Source organism: Eurosta solidaginis, chromosome 3 (genome assembly GCF_040869045.1).
Source record: "Eurosta solidaginis isolate ZX-2024a chromosome 3, ASM4086904v1, whole genome shotgun sequence".
Classification (NCBI taxonomy): domain Eukaryota; kingdom Metazoa; phylum Arthropoda; class Insecta; order Diptera; family Tephritidae; genus Eurosta; species Eurosta solidaginis.
The window spans coordinates 248,249,020-248,263,515 of record NC_090321.1 but is presented as its reverse complement, the minus strand read 5'-3'; the positions used below and the strand labels follow the sequence as shown (position 1 = coordinate 248,263,515).

The 14,496-nt window shown below is 33.3% G+C and overlaps 1 protein-coding gene across 5 annotated transcripts in view; it reads left to right on the top strand.

The window, feature by feature from the left end:
* The window catches only part of LOC137245342 (uncharacterized), an 89,016-nt gene that overhangs the window by 61,933 nt on the left and 12,587 nt on the right, over positions 1 to 14,496 (top strand). For 2 of the 5 annotated variants that reach the window (XR_010951305.1, XR_010951304.1), the window contains exon 8: positions 931 to 1,163. The exons of 2 other annotated variants lie outside the window; for them this stretch is intronic. The gene's annotated coding sequence lies outside the window, so the exon portion shown is untranslated. Of the gene's footprint in view, positions 1 to 930; positions 1,269 to 14,496 lie in introns of all 5 variants that reach the window. One more of the 5 variants, XR_010951306.1, reaches the window with a different exon arrangement.

Here is a 14,496-nt window from a genome sequence, read left to right as displayed (position 1 = left end):
AAATCAACATAATAAAAAACTTGAAACAAAAAATAATTAAATTATACACTGAAAAAAAACAAAATAAATTAAACATTTAAATATTTTCACAACTTCAAATAAAAAATGTATCAACTAACTTGTTAATAAATTACAAACATTTGAAACAAATTTAACAATAAAATATTTTTTTTACCTCATTACAAAAATGTGTGACTTTCAAAATGTTGATTTAAAAAAACTGCATACTTAAAATAAAAAATATTTCAAATTAAAAAAAATGTATAACACTGAAATAAAAACAAAAAAATTTACAACAAAAACATTATTTTAATTGAAAAAATTAATAACACAAAAATAAAAAAAATAAAAATATTATAAAACACAAACTGTTAAATCTGAAAAAACTAAAATTAAAAAACTTAAAAAAAAATTTAACCCAAAATGGCTAAATAACCAACACTATTATAAACAAACAAAAAATACCTTATTAAATGTATAATCTTGAAATTTAAAAAAATTACAATTAAAAAAATTATAAATAAAACAAAAAAAATTAATTACACTCTAAATATATTTTTTTTATTGTTAATAAAAATTAATTAAAAACAATTAAATTTCAAATTTACAAACTAAAAAAATACGATTTTCCAAAATTTTATTTTACCTGCACTATTTTAAAAATTTAATTAAAAAATAAAACTGTGTCAATTTAAAAAAAAATTTAAATTTAAATTTAAAAAACATATAAAAACATAAATACAACTTAAATAACCTAAAAAACTTAAAATAAAAAATTGGACCCAACAAAAAATACAAACTGCAACATAAAAAATACATTTATTTAAAACATTTTAAAAATATTGCAATAAAACCTTTTTTACTAATATACATACGAAATATAAAAAATTATTTTAAAAAAACATCAAAAACTCTTGTTTCAAATCACAGCGTTTTATGAATTTTTTAGCCCAATTGAGCTATAACGGCGATAATAATAATGGTGGAGGCTCTTATCCGCGTAACAGCAAATCCAATTCAAAATTCTACGTCTCCGTTGAGCACTGAGTAGCTGAGCAGTAATAAAGGAGAATGAAAAAAAAAAAAATAAGCAAGAATAATAAAATAATAATTAACGAAAAAACAAATAGAAAACTAAACCGCTGAGCAAAACTAAATAAAAAGTACGAAAACAAATTTAATAAAAATACGTTAATAATAATATCGCTTAATTTATAGTACAAATAATATTTAGCATTTAGTGTAAGTCAACGCTAGAAAATGGGCGTGTAAGAAACAAAAAAATCTTTATAATAGAGTGCAATAGAGAAATCTCTGCCGTATGCAAGTAAAACGCTCATGTAGATATATAAATTTGTATAAATATTTTAAAAACATATTTGCTCTAACAAAAAAAATGTAGAAATGTAAAAACTTGAAAGTGAAGTAGAAAATATAAAAACATTTAAAAAGAAATGTGTAGTTAAAAATCCGACTATATTGATACATTATATTATCAACAACCATTCATTAGCACAAAAACTAGAATATATGCACGTAAGAATCATTATCATACTAAACAACGCTTGATAAGTAAAGTTTACGAAAATCGTTTTTCAGTCGCTTTAATTTCCAAAAAAAAAACGAATATAAGTAACGCAGAATCACAAAACTCCCTTAAATAAACAAACATGAATATATTTAACAAGCATCTGTAATTATAAGTGCTTCAAAAAGTTACTTTTGTTGCAAATCACGCTAAAATGTAACAATAAATCAGAATGCCATTAAAATATATATAAAATCAAAGGAAAATTCGCGACATTTTGATTTTGTGCCAAATTGGACACAAGCGGCAGATACGCGTTAATCACCCTAGCAAGCACTCTACAGTTTCTCTCTTTCATCATCCCACAAAGCGCAGCACACAAAGCAAGACGATTTCCTTACGCAACTCTACTTTTTATTATGCTCTTCAGTTTCTTTCATTTATTTGCTAGTTAACAAAGTCCTTCACCTTTGCTTGCACACAATCTTTCTCACTCACTCCAATCTGTCTACCTATTGCGTTTCCTGTACACACATTTGTGTAATCTACTCGTTTCATACATATGCATGTGTGTGTATATGTGCATATGTGTTTCTTCTCGTTCATATAGACATCCTGCTCAAAGTATAAGCGTCTACAATGAATGACTTCTCAACTTCTGTCTCGCTCATAATATCGCTTTCGCTCGCCTTCTCATTAATTCTGCCTCTCTCTTACTTTCGCAACAACATCCCACCGATCGTGATCGTTCATCGTCATACGTGTATGCCGTTATCATTCTTTCGTCATCGTGCATTTAAAAGTAATTTAATAAATACTAGTTACGTTTCGTCAATATACATATAAAATTCTACATGTAAACGTTTAAAAATGGATGCTGTCTGTCAATTATATATTGCGTAAGTTATTTCACCGTAAAATAATATCATAAATTATGTTTATGTTAAGTTATAGCATTATTATTTGAAGCCAATATATATTGTACGGTTTTGTTGTTTTATCAAAGAAAAATAAGTTGCTGCAATATAATCGTAATTTTCAATAGGCTCATTCCATTTCAAGACACCCGGTCCGCGCAGGACATGATTTTTGATTTCGATGAAATTTTAATATGTTGTTTTTTGGTCAAAATAATGAAACACGTGTTTTTTGTTTTCCCTCAAAAAAATTTTTTTTTGGATTGATCGGCAATTGAATTCGATAAAATGCAATCGATATTTTATTCACCTATTTTTTCAACTGTCAATAACTTTGTCAAAAGTTAACCGTTTCTAATGATTTTTTCTTTGAAATGTTCGTTATTACATTAGCCAAATAACTGTTAGCCAAAACTCGTTGTTTTCGAGATATGAATTTTTGAATATTAAACATTTTTTACCCCATATATTGATGCAATGCATAACAGCATTCAATTGCTTTGTCAAAAAGTAACCAATTCTAATGATTTTTTCTTTGAAATGTTCGTTATTACCTTTAATTTTATAATATATTTTTTTTTTAGTATTTAGTAAAAATTTATTACTTTTTTCAAAAATTAATATTTCAAAAAAAAAGTAAATTTTTTTTTGTTTAAACCTTTTCTATATCGAGTGAATATCTATTATCCAAAACTCGTTGTTTTCGGAATGTGAATTTTTGAATATTAAACTTTTTTCGCCATATATTGATGCAATACATATCAGCATAAAGGGCGATCAATGCCAAATGCTTAGAATTAATAAAAATATCACATTTAATATTGAAAACATTCATTTCTTATTATTTTTCAGAATTACAGTGATTTTGTAACAAGACATGGCAAAGGCTCTTGTGACGGTATTGGAGGTTTAGTGAAATATTTTGCAATATTCTGAAAAATAACAATAAATTGGCGACCACCGTGGTGGGATGGTAGCGTGCTCCGCCTACCACACCGTATGCCCTGGGTTCACACCCTGGGCAAAGCAACATCAAATTTTTAGAAATAAGGTTTTTAAATTAGAAGAAAATTTTTCTAAGCGGGGTCGCCCCTTGGCAGTGTTTGGCAAGCGCTCCGGGTGTATTTCTGCCATGTAAATCTCTCAGTGAAAACTCATCTGCCTTGCAGATGCCGTTCGGAGTCGGCATAAAACATGTAGGTCCCGTCCGGCCAATTTGTAGGGAAAATCAAGAGGAGCACGACGGAAATTGGAAAAGAAACTCGGCCTTAGATCTCTTCGGAGGTTATCGCGCCTTACATTTATTTTTTTTTTTTTAACAAATGAATGTTTTCAATAATAAATGTGATATTTTAATTAATTTTTAGCATTTGTCATTGATGGTTCTTTATGCTGATATGTATTGCATCAATATATGGCGAAAAAAAGTTTAATATTCAAAAATTCACATTCCGAAAAAAACTTGTTTTGGATAATAGATATTTACCCAAGTTGAAATATAAACTGTTCACTCGATATAGAAAAAGCTTAAGCAAAAAAAATTTACTTTTTTTGAAATATTAATTTTTGAAAAAAGTCATAAATTTTTACTAAATACTAAAAAAAAAATATTTTTTTAACTATATGCTATTGTTTATAAAATTATATAAAAGTAAATGTAATAGCGAACATTTCAAAGAAAAAATCATGAGAATCGGTTAATTTTTGACAAAGTTATTGACAGTTGAAAAATAGGCGAATAAAATATCGATTGCATTTTATCGAATTCAATTGCCGATCAATCCGAAAAAAAAATTTTTTGAGGCAAAAAAAAATACGTGTTTCATTATTCTGACTAAAGAACAACATATTAAAATATCATCGAAATCAAAAATCATGTCCTGTGCGGACCGGGTGTCTTGAAATGGAATGAGCCAATAGTAAACATCACATAGGTATATGCTAGAAAAACGTATTTTTGCACAATGTTCACACTTACCTTTTAAATTCTTCACATCTTGTGCTCGAAGGCAATCGCACTTTACATTCAAGGAAAATCTCTCTGAATTAACTGCATTTTAATTTAGATTTTTCCTAATAGAATGCTGACAGCTTTACGAAATTTGTTCGTCATTTGGAATTGGCAGAAGTTGCAAATAAATATCACAGCTGTTTTATAGAAATGTTTTTAGAACACGAACTCCATAATACACTAAATAAATATTAACACTATTTACTAGTTGAGCGGCCGCTGCGGTTAGATGAAAGCGTGCTCTGCCTACCACACCGAAGGTCCTGTGTTCACGCCCCGTGCAAAGTAACACCAAAATTTTAGAAACAAGTTTTTTTTCAATTATAGGAATATTTTTCTAAGCTGGGTCGCCACTCTACAGTGATTTTGCAAGCACTCCGAGTGTATTTTTCCATGAAAAGCTCTCAGTGAAAACTAATTGGCCTTGCAGGTGCCGTTCGGAGTCGGCAAAAAACCTGTAGGTCGGTAAGGAAGGCTATGTTCGGGTGTAACCGAACATTACATACTCAGCTGAGAGCTTTGGAGACAAAATAAGGGAAAATCACCATGTAGGAAAATTAACCTAGGGTAACCCTGGAATGTGTTTGTATGACATGTGTATCAAATGGAAGGTATTAAGAGTATTTTAAGAGGGAGTAGGCCATAGTTCTATAGGTGGACGCCATTTCGGGATATCGCCATAAAGGTGGACCAGGGCTGACTCTAGAGACTGTTTGTACGATATGGGTATCAAATGAAAGGTGTTAATAATTATTTATAAGGGAGTGGCCCTTAGTTCTATAGGAGGACGCCTTTTCGAGATATCGCCATAAAGGTGTACCAGGGGTGATTCTAGAATGTGTTTGTACGATATGGGTATCAAATGAAAGGTGTTAATGAGTATTTTAAAGGGAGTGGCCCTTAGTTCTATAGGAGGACGCCTTTTCGAGATATCGCCATAAAGATGGACCAGGGGTGATTCTAGAATGTGTTTGTACGATATGGGTATCAAATGAAAGGTGTTAATAATTATTTAAAAGGGAGTGGCCCTTAGTTCTATAGGAGGACGCCTTTTCGAGATATCGCCATAAAGGTGTACCAGGGGTGATTCTAGAATGTGTTTGTACGATATGGGTATCAAATGAAAGGTGTTAATGAGTATTTTAAAGGGAGTGGCCCTTAGTTCTATAGGAGGACGCCTTTTCGAGATATCGCCATAAAGATGGACCAGGGGTGATTCTAGAATGTGTTTGTACGATATGGGTATCAAATGAAAGGTGTTAATAATTATTTAAAAGGGAGTGGCCCTTAGTTCTATAGGAGGACGCCTTTTCGAGATATCGCCATAAAGGTGGACCAGGGGTGACTCTAGAATGTGTTTGTACGATATGGGTATCAAATGAAAGGTGTTAATAATTATTTAAAAGGGAGTGGCCCTTAGTTCTATAGGAGGACGCCTTTTCGAGATATCGCCATAAAGGTGGACCAGGGCTGACTCTAGAGACTGTTTGTACGATATGGGTATCAAATGAAAGGTGTTAATGAGTATTTTAAAGGGAGTGGCCCTTAGTTCTATAGGAGGACGCCTTTTCGAGATATCGCCATAAAGATGGACCAGGGGTGATTCTAGAATGTGTTTGTACGATATGGGTATCAAATGAAAGGTATTAAAGAGGCTTATAAAAGAGAGTGGTGGTAGTTGTATATGTGAAGGCGTTTTCCAGATATCGACCAAAATGTGGACCGGGGTGACCCAGAACATCATATGTCGGGTACCGCTAATTTATTTATATATGTAATACCACGAACAGTATTCCTGCCAAGATTCCAAGGGCTTTTGATTTCGCCCTGCAAAACTTTTTCATTTTCTTCTACTTAATATGGTAGGTGTCACACCCATTTTCCACAGTTTTATCTAAAGTTATATTTTGCGTCAATAAACTAGTCCAATTACCATGTTTCATCCCTTTTTCATATTTGGTATAGAAGTATGGCATTTTTTTCATTTTTCGTAATTTTCGATATCGAAAAAGTGGGCGTGGTCATAGTCGGATTTCGGCCATTTTTTATACCAGGATAAAGTGAGTTCAGATAAGTACGTGAACTAAGTTTAGTAAAGATATATCGATTTTTGCTCCAGTTATCGTGTTATCGGCCGACCGGAAGGACGGACGGACGGCGGACTGTGTATAAAAACTGTACGTGGCTTCAACCGATTTCGCCCATTTTCACAGAAAACAGTTACCGTCATAGAATCTATGTCCCTACCAAATTTCACAAGCATTGGTATATTTTTGTTCGACTTATGGCCTTAAAAGTATTGTAGACAAATTAAATTAAAAAGGGCGGAGCCACGCCCATTTTGAAATATTGTTTTATTTTTGTATTTTGTTGCATCATGCTATGCCCATTGTCCAAAATTTTACAAATTTTTTATTTTGCGTCATAAGGTGAACCCACCTACGTTTCATCGCTTTATCCGTATTTGGTAATGAATTATCGTACTTTTTCAATCAAATTTGTTTCGATAGTGATGATTTTAATATATGGAAGTCCATATCTATCTCGATTCCTTTATACCTGTACAACCAAACGTTATCCAATCAAAATTAATATACTCTGTGTGCATAGCACGCTGAGTATAAAAATCAATACCAATCTTTAAAGTCCTATAACTTATATTTTCTTGGAGTAAAGTTGATAGGGCAATAAAACACAGCATGTTCAAAAATATAAATGATAATTTCGGAATTCGTTTTAATAACTAAGACTTGGGTATTTTTTTTTTCCAATTGAACCCCTTTGAATATCTTGAAAAAGGTATAGAAAGAATAATCGAGAAAGATACATACTTCCCTATAACAAAATTATCAATATTGAAGAAGATTTTGTTTGCTTGAGGCATGTCCGCCCGCCTGGCAGCACGTTACCTTGAGTAAAAATTTAGATATCTTGGTATTTAAAATCGAAACCGAAACCGGCGAAGTCGACCGATCATTACCATAGATCGACGGTGATGAAATTTGATATGTGAGCTGACTGTATGACAAGAAATAGAAATTTGAAAAAATTTTGGAAAATGAAGAGGAAATTTTTCAAGTTTTTCAAGCCCTATATCGCTGTTGAAATTTGGCATGGATGTTGTCCTTCCTTTATCAATATTGAAATTGAAAAAAATGGAAAAAATGCGATAATGCATTATTCCGTGCTACTTTTTTTGTACTTTCGTTATAAAGCCGTATAACACGTATAAAGATTTATTGTGGCGCAGCCCTCTACTTCCACATCACGGCAGCCGCCATAGAATGTTCGGTGCCCAAATTTAGACTTTCTTATTTGTTATATATGGCAACGTGTCAAGTTTAGCCAGATTTCATTAAATAATTACCACAATTTTTCGTAAAAAAAATATACATAATCTATTACAATTAACACGCCTACATTTTCGATTTATCACACAATCACCACCACCACAACAATCGAGTCTCTCGTTAAATACAAACAAATATCCTTGAGTGCATAAAATTTGCTTCTAGATTTTGTTTCATATTTTTTAATGATAAAGTTTAATTAAATTTTATTTATTTTCATATTTTTGTTGTTAAAGAATTAAAATATATAAATAACACAGTGTCACAAAGAAGACAAAAGGGAAAATATTTGGGAAATGGTATCATTTCTGAAGTAGATCTTGAAAATCTAGAAATTACTGCATGCAAGATTTTCCCCTGACACAACCAAAATCGTGTATTACACCTATAGCTTTGTAGGCTGTGAGCCGATTTTCAGTTACTCCGGGTCACATAAGAGAGATTTAAAATTTCCTAACGATATATATACCAAATAGGAAACCATAGCACAACTGCTAAAATTTTTCAATGAAAAACATTTTTTCAGTCTTTATGCCCTAATTCTGTATGCACTAATTTATAGCAAGACTACACCAAGCCTGCATCGCATCAAAACTGGAATTTAATTATTAGTTCAATGAGTATTTCTTTTGTTATATATGTTTATAATGACTGAGTTACTAAAATTCTTATAAAAGCAAAATTTAAACAAATTAATAATTGTATCCAGTGATTTAAATTGTTGAATTACTCAGGAGTTCTTTTCTCTATTGCCCCGGCTCTGAACATCAACAGAGCATAGAGCAGAGCCGTTGCATAAAAAAATTATATAATTTCTTATGCTCTGCTACGAGCTACGGGGTAAAATCAAAGTTCTGCATGAAATCCAAGAGAGCAAGTAGCAATACATTTTTTTTGCTCTCGCTCCACTACAAATAGCATTTCGTTTGGAGTTGTTACTCTTTTATTTGCTCCGCTCTAAAACACGACATAGCTCGTAGCAGAGCATAAGAAATACTATCACTTTTTTTTTGTTACGGCTATGCTCTATGCTCTGTTGATGTTCAGAGCCGGAGCAATAGCAAAAAAACACTCCAGAGAAATTTAGAATTTCAATCACTGGATACATTTTTACGTTTTTTTTTTTTTTTTTTTTTTGATTTGGTTTTTATCAAAATTTCAATAACACAGTCAGTTTCTACCATATACAAGAAAAGGAATTCATTGATTGGCATAGTCTTCATATAAATTAATGTATTCAGGTAGTATATATTTCGTTAAAAAGGTCTAAGGGTCTAAGACGAGATGTCTTATGTGATCCGGATAGAAACTAAAAATCGGTTCATAGCCAACAAATGTATAGGCCCTCAAGAGTCCAAAAGGTATTACAAACCGGGTTTTTATCTATAATTCACCACTTTGGGGTGCCTAGGAAAAACTTGTATGCAATCTTTCTTAGATCTTCAAGATATACTAGAAAAATGGTAAGTTTTCCCAAGTATTTTTTGGATTCACACAGTGTTATATTTAACAATGTGCTTATAAATACTGCTTTTCGTTATTGAATGAACAGAATTATAAACATGCTTGAAAGGCAATTAAGTATTGTCCATTTTTTGTATAGAGTTTCGCATTACGTGTTTTGTCTTGCGACACATCACATTTGATAAATCAAAGTATTTAAGTAGCTTGGCTAGTGCATATTGCAGAAACGCTTTTTGTTAATGACACAAACACAATTTAATTTTTAAATAAAACCTTTGGCTGCCTTACAGACTAGATTACATACGACTGCATATATATGTATGTATATATATACTAAAGAACAACTTAGCCTAAAGGGAAAAATTTCATATTTCTAAAGCAGTGCCGAGATAAAGAATATTGTAGCGAACTTTAGAAATCTTGACTATTTGGCACCTTTTATTATCGTTCGAATAGCTGAATTGTCAAATAAATAACTCAAATATTTAGTATAGAAAATGTTCTTTATTTACAACACTACTTTGATAGTAGTACTTCACAAATAAATTACTCGCGTACTTCACTTATGTGTTAAAAATCATACTGATTTTTCATCCCTTAAATTGCGCTGCTTTTATACTCTCAGTTCGCCTCATTCACTTATTTCTCCCGGGTCCAGAACTTTTCCGAAAAGTTGTTTCGAACACTTGCTTATTTACTTCCCGTTTCTGTATCTCAAAGCTACTTATTTATTACTCTTTTCGGTTTTCTATGTACATACATATATGAGTGAGTAATAACTTCTGCGCTGCTGCTGTAAACAGCATTTGTAATAACTTCTGAGCTCTTATGCGCTCTAACTGTTGCCTTTTATGCATCAGTGATGATAATTATGGTACATTTGTACTTTTTTTTTGGTACATTTCGCTTCCCGAAAGTACGTTGGTACTACATTGACATATTTGGTACATTTTTGTAAAATACAGCACTACACTTCAAGTCATTTGCAAGCCAGCTCTGAATGTAAAAAAAAATTTTAATTATTCGAAGAAAATATATAATTAAGTTGTTTTGTTGTCGAGCACAATTTGCCATTTGTAATTATGGATCATTTAAATATGTATGCTTATGAAAATTAGCATAACTGATTCTAAGATTGTGAACAATATTTGCATCAATAGAATTAAAGCACAGAAAATAATAACTCAAATAACAGGGCCAGAAAATTATAAATCCATAAATGCATTTTGTCAGAAGAATTATTACTCTCTGATAATAGATGAAACGACTTATATATATAACTTACGGTTCCCAGGATAGGAACCTTTAAAAAATTAAAGTTGTGACGAACCAGCAGTTCGCCAATGGTTAAATCAAACACAAGAATTCAATTGAATTTCGCAAGACAAATTTATTGTGCACTGGTGGCACTCACTATCATAACTAACTCTAAACATAATTACTTCTTCCCATGAAACCTTTAACTCTACGCTACTTATGTTAACGTTGCAAATCCCACCACCATCAAATATTTCGCAATCGATGAGTTATGTGTGCACGTCAATATTGCCTATGCTGCATTTCTCACGCGTTGTTGATCGTGTTGTGTTACCATTCGCTTGCGCGTGGACTACGTCAGCGAAAGTTCTATATTGGCCAACAAACTCACATGCACGGCAACGTGAGTAAAGGGTGCGCCATTGGGGGTATTGGGAATATGGGTGTGATAACTCCTCCCCCTTTAAAAATCTGCGTCCCGCAGATCAAACGAAAAACGTGAAAGGTTTATGGTAGGTATGGAGTGGTCAAGGCTCCCTGTTGGTTGGCTAGTTCCTGAGTAATCAAGCTCAAATGTAGATGTGTCCTTCGTGATCGTATTGGCCTTTGTGCGATATGCCCCGTGTTCGAATATTTCTGGAAGGTTTAGCTTTCTAGTGTACCATCTCCATAGGATAGCAGCGGCCACTACTATTCCGCATACTGTTAGGGCTTCTGTAATGATAGACAAATTGATTTTTTCATTAACGTATCCCAGATACCTTACGTTGTCCATTGTGATATCGTGGACGTATTCCAGGTTTATCTTCATTGTATGATTTTTAACTTTGGAAAGGATGGCAGGCAGAGCCTGCACTGTTATGGCTTGGTTGCTGGAGAAAACTTGGTCACCGATCTTGATAGTTTCGTTGTTTATTTGGATGACGTAGGTGCCGTTGATGGTGTTTGTGGAATTATTGCTCCTGATCACGCCTTGGTAATTCGAGAGGAATATCGTATTGTCGTTTACCAATTCTATAGTCGATCCATTTCTCCTGGTGAATTGGCAGCTAGCGTCTCCCCCTTTTAGTAATCGTGGTATGCAGCTATCTTCATCCAATTTTGATAAGGAGGACCTGCATACTGTAGATGAACTGATTAGTATACAATTACCCGTCAACCCGTAAGTTTCCTCTTGGTTTACGAGCATCCTGTCAAACGGTAGGTCCAGCTGTTTGTGTCCGTATATGCCGGCGCGAGTGATCAGCATATTATATTTTTTGGCTGTTACCTTCGGCATTGAGAGCACATAGAGAAGCAGTGTCCCATTTGTATATACTGACGGTTGACCGTACTCAATTGCTTCGATTACATTTTCGTACGGAAGGGTCTCCATTGCCGACAGCACCTGATTGATCTCGTCATTGTCAAGTAAGTTTGTGTTGACAATACCACTTTTTGCCAGCTGGCATGCCCGCACTATTTCGTTGACCTCTTCGCGAACGAGCAGGATATTGTGCAGTGCATTTTGATCAAATTCTGTTGCCTCGTTCTCCTTTGTAACATAGTTTGTGCGGTCCATCACCTCGTCAATTTTCTTCACGATGTCTTGGGTGGCCGTAAAAAGCTTCTTATTAACTTTATATTGGTGGTTATTGCTCTCAATTACTTCGTTTTGGATGCGGAGAATATTATTCCAGTCGGTTGCGTCGAGTGACCCTGCCAACCATTTCCATGCTGAGCCCAGCCAATCGATTGAGCGGGTTTTCCTAACTTTGCTTGTGTTGCCCGTTAATTCCTGGAGTCGCTCTAGTGTTTGGTTAATGTAGAGTTGAGCCAAAATCTTGTCGTCGGTTCGCTTCATTAGCCGGCTTGTCAATTCTTCCATCTGCATGGTAATTGTAGCATATTGTTGGAGGTTGATAGCGTGAATCAGCTTGAATGATCCGCTAATGATCCACCCATTTCCGTCCTGGATGGTTATGATGGGTTCTTTATAGTGGAAAATATGAAGGGCGCTGATGGCTGGTGCCAGCAGTGGGAATCTGCAAGGATGTTATTCTTGTTAGTGTGTTAGTAAAGTAATTCCTAAGTTACTTAAAAATTTTGTTAGGATTTGTAGTTTTTACTAACTAGTGTGAGAAAGAAAAATTTAATTTTGCCTTTAGGGCTGTAAATGTAGTTATTAGTGCTAGGTTTACAGAAAGGTATTTTATTTTGACATTTTATTATTGTGCATAGCTTTGGTCTTCTTGCTTAGATAAATTATTTTTTAGTGTGTTAGTAGCTTTTATTTATTTATTTATGTTTTTATAATTAAAAATTTCGATACATGTTTAGTACAATATCTATAGGAATAGTTTTCATTGCCATTGTGATTAGTTGAGAGAGAAAAAAAAGGATAAAAAATAAAAGAGTGGTAGTTCTTCTTCAATTATTATTTTTTCCCTTATTACGTCTTTAAAATGGGAAAAAATAATTTGTTTTCTTGTTTAAGTGTATTCCCCATTTCTTGTGCGGTGAGCAAAAAATGTGACTCTAGATTACGGTTAAAAGATTTGTAAGTTGTAATTTTGATTAGTGGGGGAAAGGGAAACAAAATTTAAAAATATGAAAGGATAAAAAAGAATGGTTTATTGTTTTTATTTATACTTTTTTGTTCTATAATTTTTCATTTCCCTTTTTTCCTTTGGCAATAAAATAAAAGAAAAAAGGAAAAGGCAAATTTAAAAAAGTGTTTTCTTTTTTTTTCACTCAACGGATTAGGCGAAGAGGATAATTTTTTCTTTTTTTTTTTTTTCACTCAACGGATTAGGCGAAGAGGATAATTTTTTCTTTTTTTCACTCAACGGATTAGGCGAAGAGGATAATTTTTTCTTTTTTTCACTCAACGGATTAGGCGAAGAGGATAATTTTTTCTTTTCCTTTCACTCAACGGATTAGGCGAAGAGGATAATTTTTTCTTTTTTTTCACTCAACGGATTAGGCGAAGAGGATAATTTCTCATATTTTTTCTTCCTGCGGATTAGGCGCTAGGATTAAGTTTCAATGTTTTTATAGGCTAGAGGATCATACTGTTCTCGAACCAGCTATGGGGGATCGTGGAGTCCGGTTTGGGAGTGGCGTAGCCATTTGTCAAATTCGATGGCGTCACAACCTACTAAGGCACGATTTGTCCCACTAACAAGCCCGCTCTTGTAGTAATGATCATTTCCTTTTGTTTCGATTTCTTTTCGTTTTTGTTTTTGAGCTATTATAATTTTTTCATTTCTTTTTCTGTGATTTTTTCTCTATATTTTTTATTTTTGCAACGATGTTTGCTTTTTTTCTCAGTTATGTGCTAGGATGTGTGTTCCTGCGTTTGACATTTTTAATGTGGATTTTGTGAATTTTTTTACCACTGACTGTGGTTACTGATACCCTGTTATCCTTTGCGACAATTTCTTTTCTATATATGGGTTTTTGTTTACCCTTGATCTGGTTGTCCTTCACGTATATGACATCATTTTCGTCATAACGCTCAGGTAAAGACCTTTTCCTATTATGTCGTTCAATCTGGGCTTGCTGCTTTTCTGTCAACAAAGTTTTCAAATATTCATTGGTCTTCCTACTTTTTTCTAGAAGTTCTTGGTAGTTGGAAGCTCTTGCGCGGTTGAAAAATATTTCGCTGGGCTTCCGGTTTGTAACAGAATGGATAGAATTGTTATATCGATCTACTGCTATGGTTATTAACTGCTTTGTTTTTAGGTTTGCGTTATCTGCCTTTAGGCACCTGATGATTTCGATTAAAGTGGAATGTAGTCTTTCCACCTGACCATTCACTTCGCTTCTCTGGGTCGGTGTGCGATACAACCTAACCCCTAATGATTCCAAGAGGTTCTGTATAATTGGACTAATCAGACCGCGCTCGTTGTCGGTCACTAGGATATCTGGGGTCGTAAAATAGTGTAGGAGTTTCACTATTTTGTCCTTAAGGTGCAAAGTAGACTT